Here is a 14,099-nt window from a genome sequence, read left to right as displayed (position 1 = left end):
ACACACGTAATCTCATTCGATAGATTTAATAATTTTTTCTGAATGTTTACTTTCCCCTTATATTTATGACCGTTATTACGAAAAATACATTGCCGTTGCGTAATTTCTTTGTAATAAGAATTTAAGATATAAATCCACACGGATATGTAATAAATTAATAAATGAAATAAAAGATTTTCTTTTATTTAATAATAAAAAAAATACATTTTGACACATTAGGTCATCGTCAAAGAACATTGGTAAAATAGACGGAGCATACAGGAAAGTTAAGGAAAATTTTGGGGTACATAAATTAAAATGTAATAATGTGTTAAACAAAGATGGTACACCAATATATAATACGAAAGGTAAAGTCGATAGATGGGTGGAATATATTGAAGAGTTATATGGAGGAAATGAATTAGAAAATGGTGTTATAGAGGAAGAAGAGGAAGTTGAGGAGGATGAAATGGGAGAAACAATACTGAGATCTGAATTTAAGAGAGCATTAAAAGATTTAAATGGCAGAAAGGCTCCTGGAATAGACGGAATACCAGTAGAATTACTGCGCAGTGCAGGTGAGGAAGCGATTGATAGATTATACAAACTGGTGTGTAATATTTATGAAAATGGGGAATTTCCATCAGACTTCAAAAAAAGTGTTATAGTTATGACACCAAAGAAAGCAGGGGCAGATAAATGTGAAGAATACAGAACAATTAGTTTAACTAGTCGTGCATCAAAAATCTTAACTAGAATTTTATACAGAAGAATTGAGAGGAGAGTGGAAGAAGAGTTAGGAGAAGACCAATTTGGTTTCAGGAAAAATATAGGGACAAGGGAAGCAATTTTAGGCCTCAGATTAATAGTAGAAGGAAGATTAAAGAAAAAAAAACCAACATACTTGGCGTTTATAGACCTAGAAAAGGCTTTCGATAACGTAGACTGGAATAAAATGTTCAGCATTTTAAAAAAATTAGGGTTCAAATACAGAGATAGAAGAACAATTGCTAACATGTACAGGAACCAAACAGCAACAATAACAATTGAAGAACATAAGAAAGAAGCCCTAATAAGAAAGGGAGTCCGACAAGGATGTTCCCTATCGCCGTTACTTTTTAATCTTTACATGGAACTAGCAGTTAATGATGTTAAAGAACAATTTAGATTCGGAGTAACAGTACAAGGTGAAAAGATAAAGATGCTACGATTTGCTGATGATATAGTAATTCTAGCCTAGGGCTTTGCTGGTTGAAGCAAAAACTTTCATGAATTGAATTAATGAACTGTGAGTCTTTACTGTGTGGGTTGATTTTGAACTAAATGATTTTATTCAATCGAATGAATAATATTACAAAAATAATAAAATTAAATTTACATTATATAAAATAATATTAAATAAATTTAAGAAATTTTGTTTAACAATAATGAGCTTCCCGTGGAGATCGCCTGTGAGGTTGGAGTTGTAAGGTACCTCGTTGCAAGCTAAACTTATCATCACCATCAACTAATAATAAATGGGGTGCTCCTGTGGTGCTGTTTTGGGAGCACCTTCAATGTGCTGTCCACTGTCACGACATATTTAATTTCTAACTTGTTCAGTACAAACAAATAACATACCCTGTACTACATCAGAGCATATCATATTCCCTAAGCGCTCAAAAAACCTGAATAACACATCATTAACTATGTCATAGCATATTAAATTTTTTCTAATTTTTCAGATAAATAAATAATACATCCTGAATGTATTACTACTTGCTCAATTCCTTGCCCAAATCCTACTTGCTCGACAAAAAATTAAATACAGCACGCAATACGATAGCTTACAAGATATGCTGCTAAATCAACAAGAAGCTTGATAATGCATCCGTAACTGTGTCAAAGTATATAGCATTTGCTGCCTCATCAATAAAAGTAGTTATTACACCCTGTACTATGTGAGAGCAATATAACATTTTCTCTCGTTCAGTAAAATCATAAATAATATATAAATTATTTATATAACAGTTACCACTTACCGACAATCTTTAATAGTAATGTTCCAGCGCTTTAAGATTATTAATCCATCCTCAGGAACAATGATGTGTTATACTTTATTTACGTCACATATCATTAATTATACTGAATTGAATTTTATAAAACTTTGAATACTTGTTTGATTAATATTATTCAAACATATATTAAACAATAATTTTAATTCTCAGGACAGTAATACTGCTTCATACTAATAAACATAACAATTGAGATCTTCATACTGACATGATGGATAATGTTGACTTTATTTTACCTTTTGACGATCGATTGTTATAATTACATTTTTATAAAATTTAATTTATTATAATTAATGACATGTAAAGTAAATAATTATAGAGCATAACACATCATTGTTCATGAGGATAGATTAATAATCTGAAAGCGCTGGAACATTACTATTAAAATTTGACGGGAAGTGGAAACTATTATATAAATAATTTATATATTAATACCAACGGGTCTTGCTTAATAAAATTCATATAACTAATATACTCTGTGTACTAAACCTAAGTGAGCTTATTACATTTCTAACTTTTTTTGTAAAAATATAAATAATATACTCTGCAATATGTCAGAGAATAAATAGGATGTACTTGCTGCTTGAACTGCAAGATTTGAAAGAATAAATCCTGTAATTTGCCAGAGCATACCGTACTTCCTACTTCTTCAAAAAAGTTAAAAGAAAAATTAAATACTATTTAATTTTTCTTTTCACTGTGTCGAAATATAACATGTAGATTACCAAAAAATGTTAGTAATATACTTTGTACGATATCTAACCGCAAGACAATTTTAACTTGTTTAATAAAACCCTACATAATAACCCTGCACTGTGAAAAACTAACTGATTTACCAACGACAAAGAAAACAGAACTCAAATTCAAAGTAAGTAATTTTCAGAACCACTCAGGCTAAAATCAGAATTCAATTACTAAGCGAATTTGCAAGCAAATTGGTCTTCAAATTTCTTATGAAAAAAACTAATTAATTTTCCAAAGAAAAAGAAAATAGAACTAAATTCCTTAAAATTTCTGACATCAACAAAGTAAGTAGAGTACAAAAATGTAAATATTTGAGAGAAATCATAACATCAAATATAATTGAAAAATGTGTGGGATGAGGAATACAGTACAAAAAATCGAAACTGCCTATCATCTCATAAAGAAAGTTTATCATAAAAATTCCCTGTTATATAACTCCAAATTGAGGCGCTAAAAAACTGCAGTTCTATCAGAAACACTGTATGGGGCAGAATGTATGCATTTTTTTTAGAACAAAAAATAGCAAAAGTAGAAATAAAAATCTTAAGAAAACTCGGGGACAAAAATATGTAAATGAAATTTATAAATTGAAAAGTAATATAGAAATTTACAAATGTACAGTAAAATTTAAGGTTCTTAATCTGAGAAAGAAGATTTTAGTTTTATGGTCATTTATACAGAATGAAAACCAAAGATTAGACAAAAATGTATGTAAAAGTATGAAGTAATAAAATCATATATAACTGAAATTATGGCAACTTTACCTGGCAACTCTCCATTGGTCTTATTGCTCTGGTTTAGTACTTTTTTTTCATTTAAGTACCATTCTTCTTACGATAAAGAAATTAATTGTAAATTTTCAGAATAATTCTGATAAAATACTATGCGATGTAAATTTTAAACTAAATTCATATAAAAGTTATGAATGCAATCGTTTCCTAAAGTATATTTTATTTCAGCAGCCATAAAAATAAACAGATTCAAATGTTCAAGTATTTGTAATTTTCAAGTATAATCAAATTGAAGTATTTTTCAATATATTTTTGTGCCAGAAAATATTTTTGTATAATTATTAATATTTTCATTTACATTCATATGAAAATTCAATTTTAGTTCCTATAAAATAGTATAGTAGAGACAAAAACAACTGCATTCTGTGCTTCATTAGAACAGCTTTTAAAAAGTAGGCTAAACATGCCTAGACAAATTTTTTCTTGTCAATTTCAAATACTCAGATTTGCTATTCAGTACCCGCTATATATGTATTGTTACAAAACTTAAAATCAAAACAATTCTCATAGGGTCATTTAAAAGAATAAAGTATTTTGTTTTTTAGTTCTCAAAACTCATTGCAGTTCCTATATAAAATTTAATTTTATAAAAATAACGCCGCCATATTGGTTAATCAAGCTAATGTAAAATGCATTATTTTTTTACTAAATAAAATGTATGTCTGAAAATAATTATTAAATAAAATTAAATGTTAGAATAGACCTTAATAAAATATAAAAATCATTCTACATATCAATAACTCTAACAAAATATAACAGTTTAAGATTCCTGATAATAAGCTTTATAAAATCATCCGATTACATTTTCAACTCGTTTAAATTTAGTTAAAGTATTATTAGCTTATATATATATATAAAAGAGTAATAAAGTTATTACTTACTTTAAATAACGTCCTAAATTGTGTTCAACAGTTATTTTTCTAGAATATTCTATAAAAAAAGTTTATCATTATAATCCCACGTACATACACCAAAACGTTAACGACGAAAGTGAAATTGAGATCGGTAGATGTCATCATAAATACTTTAAAAGAAATTATTCATAATTTTACATATAAGAAATTTAATAATAATTAAAAAAAATTATATAGCTTGAAACACACACTTTTTGCCACTGTTTGTTCAAAAAATATTTATGATAATTAATAAATAAACAGAATAAAATTGTCTCTAAATCTTATTAAGAGATTGAAAAATTTATATACATTTTTAATTATGATGCGTTTACAACAAATTATTCCTCGAATTAAGATTATTTTAAGTCGGCTAAAAATTATTGATATCAAACAAAAACAAGATCGATAAGTAATAATGTATTAGTTGTCAGCTAATTAAAAATATCGTTGAATTCAGCTTGGGCATAATTATAACAATTATTTACTAGCACAGTAAAAGTAAGAACGTGTAAAATTTTTGATTTATTAATCATGAGGTTTAATAAATTTTTGAATTTCACTCGTTAAATTGCCGTTCAATAAGTCTTAATAAAAACAAACTTGGTTTTGTTTTTCTAGGTTATAAAATTTAATCACTATCTTCCGTACAACTTAATCTTGAATTCTTAATAATATTTAAAAATGCATTCACAAAATATACAAATTTTTATAGTTAATTTTTCTTAAAGAATGTGTGTGTGTGTGTGTGTTAAACTTTTAAAACTGTGTAATAAAAAGTCCTATTCTATACCGTAGCAGAATTGAACAGTAAAACGGTTAAAAGTTAAACCTTCAACACGCAGCCAATCGTCTTGCCGTCCCTCCCCATTTCTAACCGCAGCATGCACGTATATCTTATATAACGTACTTTTTGCCCTTGAAAATTAACTAGACCATTTTTTTGTTTAGTCTGTTATGACTTACTTATTTCAACTACTTTTTAAAATTTGAAAACCGAAATTTTTTGCGATCACAATACTTTCTTTACTTCGTATAAGAAAGTAAAAATTCTCAGTATAAATATGACTAAAACAACAATACAAAATATTAGATACCGATATAATCAGTTTTGAAACTGTACAATTTTTTTTAATATTTCAAATTAGTTAGATAACCTTACTTGTCAATTTATCTTATCCATGAAACTGTACGACTCTGTGCATTTGTCATTCTTTAATATCAGACCAACTTTTAAAGCACAACTTGAAGTACAAGATTACAGTTCATCGTTAGCTTAAACGAATACCTTTATAAAATTAACAAAAAATTGTGAATATTTCTCTCTTAACTCAATGACAGAAATTTTCACAAATTCATTATGAAAATTTACCGATCAATTTTTTTTTTGCAATGCGTTCCAGTACATCGATCGGTCTAAAAATCGATTTTCTCCAATTACTAATAGGAAAGTAGTTAAAAAGAAAATGTTAACAAAAAAAAGGATTTTTATAATTGCATATTTAATGAATATGTTCAAAGATCTTGCTTTCCCCCTTATGCAATCACGATGGCATTTACTACAAAATTACACATTTTTCCCCTAAAACTTTTGTCCGATTTATGAAATCAAATAAATGAGTTTTCAATCGACTGTGAGTGGTAATTCAGGATGTTTGGATCTGAAGAAACTTCAAATTCAAAAGATTACCTGACCAAAAATCATACGAATGCGGTTACCGTTCCAAGTTGTTTCTCGACATCCTAAACATTCAAAAAAATTTTGATCGATGTCGTCTGTAATTTTTAAGATCGTAGCGAGAAATATTTGAAAGACACACGACTATTTCTCATGAATTGTCAAAAATATAAACCGAAATAAAAAATATGAAATTTGCGTTATACTTTTAAAAGAAAAAAAAAATATGGATAAAATACGAAACGTTTGAATAATTTAAATAAATTCTTGCACAACTGAAAGGACCTGTCACGTTACCCCAAGTGCCAGAAAATAATTAATTATAATGTATATTCATTATTTAACTATAATATTTTGATTTTTACGTGTCAATTTTGGGATGTACCGTTCTTATTTTACGAGTTTATTTGCTTCTATTTAAATTTTACACGTAAATAATGTTATTTATTTGTGTAAGCATCGTGACAATTCAGTTGTACACTAACGTCTACATTTCACGACAAAGAAAGTCACTGGCAGATCTCTGTTCTTCCTTCTACCAGAAAAACTAATCGTAATAATCGTAAGGGTTTAAGCGAGTGCACGACAGGTTTCAGCGTTACAGAAGAACATGATGGCAGACGGGATTACAGACATTGCTGGCCGTTACCGTTTACTCTTTGTCGAATTAATCTGCAAAACATTTTCAACAGTTAGAAGGCAATTTTTAAACGGTTCTAGTGTGTATTTTGTTTCGTATTTGTTAGTATTATCATAATAAACATAAAATCAATGCAAAATATAAATTAAAAACTTACTTGCAACGCGATCGAGTGAGGTACGTGCTATTTCATTCTCTGCTCTGAGCATACTCTACGACAGAAAAAGAAAATTATAACAGATCTAATAGTAACATGTTTTTTTTTTTGTATTTGTTCGTACAAGAGTTATGTATATAAGATATATGTACTGTAAAGTAAAACTCTTTTTATAATTACATTGCCGCTTGTGCTAAACAAAAAAGAAATTTCAGTTAAAAGTGACAGTAGTCAAAAAAAAAAAAAGACGCTATTAAATGTAATGATTTCAACAAAGTGACCACTGTTCATACTTGTTTGATACTAGCAGACCCGGCAATGCTTATGTATATATATATATATATATAGAGAGAGAGAGAGAGAGAGAGAGAGAGAGAGAGAGAGAGAGATTTACTTTAACCACCTACAGCGATATTATAAAATTAATATTTACAGAGGTCGAGAAAAGTTTTAAATAAAATAAATCGGTAATAAAATTTAAACATTTATATTTCTCTAAAGTAAACAGTTTATACAAAATAGAAAACAATCATTTTACCAGTTCATGGACATTTACTTTGTAAATCGTTGAATATTTTCAAATAAATTTACTTTTGTTAGTTATTTTAATTAAAGGATCCTTTATACTAGTATTATTGGAATAAAATTTTGTTCAAACAAATGAAATGAAGTATTTATTTTTTTTACATTACATTTATATTACGTTTTACACATTTTTTTATATTACAGCGTAGACAACAGATGCGTAGCTTATAAGTCCGTACGGGTAACCGCTCGATACAGTCCATCATACATTTATCCGTCTGGTTACAGGAGCGTTTCATTAAAGCCCTGTAGTAAGTCTATTAGTTATTATTATGGCAAAAGATACCAGAATTGTAGGTAGTACTGGTAGACAGAAAGTTCTGGGTTCGAATTCCGGTCAGAATTGGCTTTTATATACGTTTTATATAAAATTGAAAATAAACGTAAGTGAAGAACTGGATGTCTGTCTATTGCCGATACAAATCAATAAATATAAAAATGTATTAGGTACTAATACGTGTAAGGAAAGATAATGTGGAGCGACTTATCAACCGTTGGTAGCCGTGATGCTGTCGAGGTAACACCGCAGTTCCTCTCCAAAAGACTACGCTAAACGTTTCACTACACATGCTGCAACATAACTCATATTTCGATAAATAATTAAATCTATAACGTACATTATATTAAATTAAGTTAAAAATTCCAACGGCGACTGAGATTCGGACCCGGGACCTTCCGGAAGATTCCATTTAGGAGATCAGTCGGCAAACGGTTTAGTTGATGTTTGTTGAAGAATTAAATAACATTATATTTTCTGTTCTTATAAACATAAAAGGATTACATAAATGTAGGTCGATTACGTAAATGTTGCTATAAGCAACATTGTTGTATTTAGGTGGACGTCTCTTACTTTTATTATTAGAGCCTTAAATATAATCGAGTTAATTACAAGTTTTACATTTTTTTTTTATCTTCAGTCATTTGACTGGTTTGATGCAGCTCTCCAAGATTCCCTATCTAGTGCTAGTCGTTTCATTTCAGTATACCCTCTACATCCTACATTCCTTACGATTTGTTTTACGTATTCCAAACGTGGCCTGCCTACACAATTTTTCCCTTCTACCTGTCCTTCCGATATTAAAGCGACTATTCCAGGATGCCTTAGTATGTGGCCTATAAGTCTGTCTCTTCTTTTAACTATATTTTTCCAAACGCTTCTTTCTTCATCTATTTGCCGCAATACCTCTTCATTTGTCACTTTATCCACCCATCTGATTTTTAACATTCTGCTATAGCACCGCATTTCAAAAGTTTTACATATTCATTTTTTTTACCCTTTAATGCTGTATTTCATTTTATAAATAAGTTCATAAAACGGATAAACTTTATCGTAATATTTTTATTTAATTTATTAAAATTTAAGGTGATTAATTATTATTTTAAATAAAATGTAATAAATATAAAATAATCGACAAATCTTGATTTAATTTAATTATATCGAATGTCTATATAAGAAATGTCTTTATAAGAAAACGTCTATATTAACGTGTTACTCGCACAGCAATATACTCATACGTACGCGCACACACATGTACACATGTTTACGGTTGAATTTGAATTGTACAACGCTTGTTCAGTACTGTCTGACGGCAGCCAATCAGAGCGAAGGAAGCCAGCTGCGTTTGTTAAAACTCCCGTCCCTCTCTTGCCCCTCGACGCATTAGTTAGACTGATTTTGCCTCATCCCAAAAAAATTAAATAAAAAAAGATTTACCTCTAAAATTCCTCTTAGCTAAAGTCCTCTGTCACCAAATAAAATATACAATTTTATAAATTATGTTATTTTATCATTAACTCTTGAACTATTTAATTATTTATTTATTTTATTTTATTAAAGCATTTGTTACTATAAGAAATTTGTTTTATTAAATTTATTTATCATAAAAACTTTCGCTTTAATCAACTGATTTTTTTTAAAATCTAGCACAAATGAAGTATTACAATAAATAAAAATACCTTAAAAACTAGAATGTTCAATCTTGATAGTAAGAATGTTCGTAATTTTCTTTCAAGAAACGGCCTCAAAATCATCTTCATCTTTATTACCAAAGTAAAATGTAATGCACCCAATCGTGAAATAACTTTAACAATGTGTGCGTTGTGTGCTTACAGATGAAATGATATTCCGTTCCCGTTCTGTTTTTCTGTACATTTTTATAGTACAGATAAGAACCAAGATAAGAAGTTATCGACGAGTGTTGTCTTATCATCGTCGATAAATTTATCGGTGAGAAGTGCAAGAGTAATTCCGTAAATGCATTCGGTAAAATTGTTTCGACAGTGTTTAGCTCTGTGAATTGTACGTTTCTCAGATGTACAAATATTCGGGCAGATGTTCAAATTATTTATTACGTAGTTTTTTTCTTTTTCGTATTTAGCCTCCGGGAATTACCGTTCAGGTATTACTTCAGAGGATGATATGTATGAATTTAAATGAAGTGTAGTCTTGTACAGTCTCAGTTCTCAACCTTTCCTGAGAAGTGTGGTTAATCGAATCCAACCACCAAAAAACACCGGTATCCACGATCTAGTATTTAAATCCGTATAAAAGTAACTAACTGCCATTACTAGTATTTGAACGCTCGAACTCTCGACTTCCAAGTCGGCTTACTTGGGAAGACGCGTACACCACTAGATCGACCCGGTGGGTTTATTACTCGGTTTGATCAAATTATTTATTACGTATTCAATATTATTATTACATTATTACGCATGTAAGATTCGTCGCAAAGATTACAAACGGTTTGAAGGTAAACACAACACATTGGCAACATCATACATCACATACATACATCAATGACTGTGATGTATGTAAAATATGTTCAACACAATAATATTACTAATTAAGAGTAATATTTACTATGAAAGTAATGATGTTTATTAATTAGATAACCATTTGGCGATCATTATAAACATTTTGAATCGGTATATCAGTATATAAAATATATATTCGTGTTTTCGTGAAGACAGGAATCTATTTAATTTCTCATTCTATATTCCCTATTAAGCCTGAAAAAAAGTTTTATTTATTGAAATATTTTTTGTATTTGTTCGTACAAGAGTTACGTATATCTATAAAGGAATTGATGACAACCATAAAACGTTAACATATATGTTATAGTCTAATATAATTACACTGCCGCTTGTGCTAAAAAAAAAAGAATTCAGTTAAAACTGACAATAGTTTAAAACAAAAAGACAGACGCTATTATTTGTAATGCTTTCAAGGACAAGTGATACTATAGAAAAACACTTAACAAATGGTGTGTACGTGCCGCTGTTCATGTCGATTAGAGGGTAAGGCATGAAAATATTAGTCATCGTAAAAGTTTTTTTTTTCATCAGCCCGTAATGCTGTCTAAAGAGAGAGAACTAGAATTAAGTTGTATATAGTTAGCAAAGATAAATCATTAATATTAATTTTAAAATTAATCTTTTTCTTTTTTTTGTAACAGCCTTTAATTAATTAAATTAAAATTTATGTATTTAAAATGAAGTAAAATAAGAATTTTAAGTTTTTAATAATAAGTTTTTTTTAATATGTTTAATTTTCATTAGCGTATTTCCTTCATTAATGCGATATACTGCGGTGAAACAAAGTTTTGTGATGAAATGTTTTAATAAGTAACAAATAAAATTGTATAAATGGATATCAGGCAAAACACGACTTTAATAATGTAAGTAGGTATACGAAATATTTTGATTTTATTTACTAAGAAAATATTTATTACGTAAATGTATGTATTAATTTATTGATTCGTACGATTTCCTCCTACTGACGACACTCAGTCGTGTCACACAGCATCGAGATATCCTTTTGATTTATTAAATCGGAAAACAAATACGATCCATTATTTTGGAAATTATGAACACCGTTTCCAGTATATGCCATAATAATTTTTAATTACCATTTTTATCGCTAATACAGTAAGTTTGCTTTTTATCGCGTAAGTATTATTGTTTAGTGAAAATATCCTTGTATATTCATTAGTCGGAATAAGAGCTAACTTTTATAGTTTGTGATCTGTTTTTTAATCTTTAATTAAAATTAATAATTATTAATTTTAATTATGAACGTCTAATTTTGAAAAAATAATAAAAAGGTAGAAGAATTTGAAATTTGTTTACTTATACTCAAAATGCCGTTATCGTATCAAATTACACTAACGCAAATCCATTTATCGAAATATACGTAGTCAATTTATAAATTTGCCTTTTGATTTTGAAACGAATTCATAGGTTACAGATTGTTTAACTAATACGCGATTGTTTTGTGCCGTTGAACCTAAATAAATAGTTCCTTGAAATATCAAAATCCTTTACCGGTCTCGTAATAAAATCGATTTAATATTACACGTTTGTTTTTTATTTTATTTGAAATCTAAATATTATCCCAAAAAACAATATAATAATATACACCAGAATTAGAAACACTACAATAAAATATGCCACATTTTTTTTTTTTTTAATCGGTAGGTTGTATACGGATAGATTAATTAAATATTTTAAATTGAACTATTAATTTTTACCTTAGTTATTATTTTATTATATAAAGCTACCGCAAACATTAAAAAGTACAGTATAAGTTGACCGATCAATAAATATATCTGTAACAAAATGCGAAAAGGAGCCCTTAAAAATACAATTAAATTAAATAGTAAAATAATTTTTGCGTCTAATTATAGACATCATATAACACATTCGCTCGTAGACACACTCTCTCTCTTCTACCGAATAGATGTAATAAAATAAACGATGCTAGTATTTGGCCAGAAGGTATTTTAATTTCCACCTTTTTTGGGCTCTTGAAAAATAAGACAAATACAAATTCACCAGGGAAGGATGGTAATACTAATACTAATGGCTAAGATGTCTATACTGTATCAAAATGTTCGCGGTCTACGTACTAAGTCTTCCGAGGTTTACGCAGCTTTTACAGATTCTGATTACGACTCCATTGCACTGACGGAAACTTGGCTATCGGACGTTCATAGTAATGTAAACTTCTTCCCGGAATCATATAAAGTGTTTCGTTCAGACAGAAACTATGAATCTTCCGTCGCTGACCGTGGCGGAGGCACTTTAATCGCTGTTAAAAACTATATTAAATGTGTTCGACGCAAGGATCTGGAGATGACTGCCAAATCGGTCTGGATCGAGGTACCAAGAACTGCGTCTAAAAACCTAATACTCGGTGTTTATTATTTTCCACAATCTGTGCACCCATCTGTTGTAGAACACTATTTTAATGGTTTAATTTTACAAATAGATTCCGTAAAATACGACATAATAATAACTGGTGACTTCATTACCCCCGGGGTGTGGTCTGGAATGATCGCACTTTTCTTTCCGGTTGCAATTACTATTCTAAATGTCGATCTAACCGCATCTTCAATCTAGTAGATTTTTTGAACCTAGGTTTTTATAACCATAACTTTGCACAAGGAACTAGCCTAGATCTTGTATTGACGAATGTAACTGTGTCAACTCTTTCTTCGGACGGTGTTGTGCACCCGGATAAACATCATCCTCGGTTCTCAATAATCTTACATGACTCTTCGTTCATTCACGATCATGTTACAAATCGTCCCACGTATAATTTCAGAAAGGGAGACTTTAAATCTTTCTTTAAAATGTGACGAACGCAGATCGGGGCAATGTTCTTCTGTGTCCTAACCTAGACGAAGCTGGTTGGTCTGTTGAAATGGATTGCGAGACCTTTTGTTGATCCTCGAACTTGTGTCTTACTCTTCAAGTCACTTGTTCAAAGCCAGCTTGAATATTCCACCTCAACCTGGAATTCTCGAAGAGACTATACATCGATTAAAATTGAATCCATTCAGAACAACTTTCTATCTTGGCCGACTCACAAATTTAAACTTCGCCAACTTGGAAAACAACAGCTTCAATTACTACATAATTTACCATCTCTTGTATGTCGAAGAGAATACTTTGATTTACTGTTTTTTTCATAAAGCATTACACGGGTGTAATCCTACGGAAAACAAAATACAGTTACGTACACCCGGACGCAATATTCGAAACTTTTGTCCTCTTGCATACTCTACACAACTTATCTCACCCACAGAGAGATGCGCTTTAACTGCTGTAAAAAAATATGATAAAATAGACTTTTTTCAATCGAGGAAGAATTTTGTTTTTGAACTGAGTTTTACTCCGATATATTATAGATATTAAAAGTATAAAAACCCATAATACTGGATTACTACAGAACTTCACTAACCCTCTTCTGCTTGACCTTAGTTAAGTTATATAAATTAAAACAATTTTCTATTAATAAATAAATAAATATTTTAATAATTAAAATCAATTATATTGTAAAACAATGACGTAAAATTTCTTTTGTGTCCATTTTACCTGCACACACACATATATATATATATATACACGTGTATGTGTGTGTGTGTGTGTGTATGTGTGTGTGTGTGTGTGTGTGTGTGTGTGTGTGTGTGTGTGTATGCTCATATACTTTTCCATACCATAGATAAAATTTAAAAACAGACTGGTAAATTCTTGAATATTTATAATACATATTTTAAACTTATTTCTTAAAATGT

At 29.4% G+C, this 14,099-nt stretch overlaps 1 protein-coding gene across 19 annotated transcripts in view; it reads right to left on the bottom strand.

Moving 5' to 3' along the window:
- LOC142328256 (uncharacterized) overlaps positions 1-14,099 on the bottom strand; it is a 164,649-nt gene that overhangs the window by 76,442 nt on the left and 74,108 nt on the right. For 17 of the 19 annotated variants that reach the window (XR_012757248.1, XR_012757245.1, XR_012757246.1 and 14 more), the window contains one exon: positions 6,937-6,991. The exons of the other annotated variants lie outside the window; for them this stretch is intronic. The gene's annotated coding sequence lies outside the window, so the exon portion shown is untranslated. The remainder of the gene's footprint in view (positions 1-6,936; positions 6,992-14,099) is intronic. 19 annotated transcript variants of the gene reach the window in all.

This window comes from Lycorma delicatula, chromosome 7 (assembly GCF_047948215.1).
Source record: "Lycorma delicatula isolate Av1 chromosome 7, ASM4794821v1, whole genome shotgun sequence".
Taxonomy (NCBI): Eukaryota; Metazoa; Arthropoda; class Insecta; order Hemiptera; family Fulgoridae; genus Lycorma; species Lycorma delicatula.
Note: the sequence above shows the minus strand (reverse complement) of the source record. Positions and strands in the feature narration are given on the sequence as shown.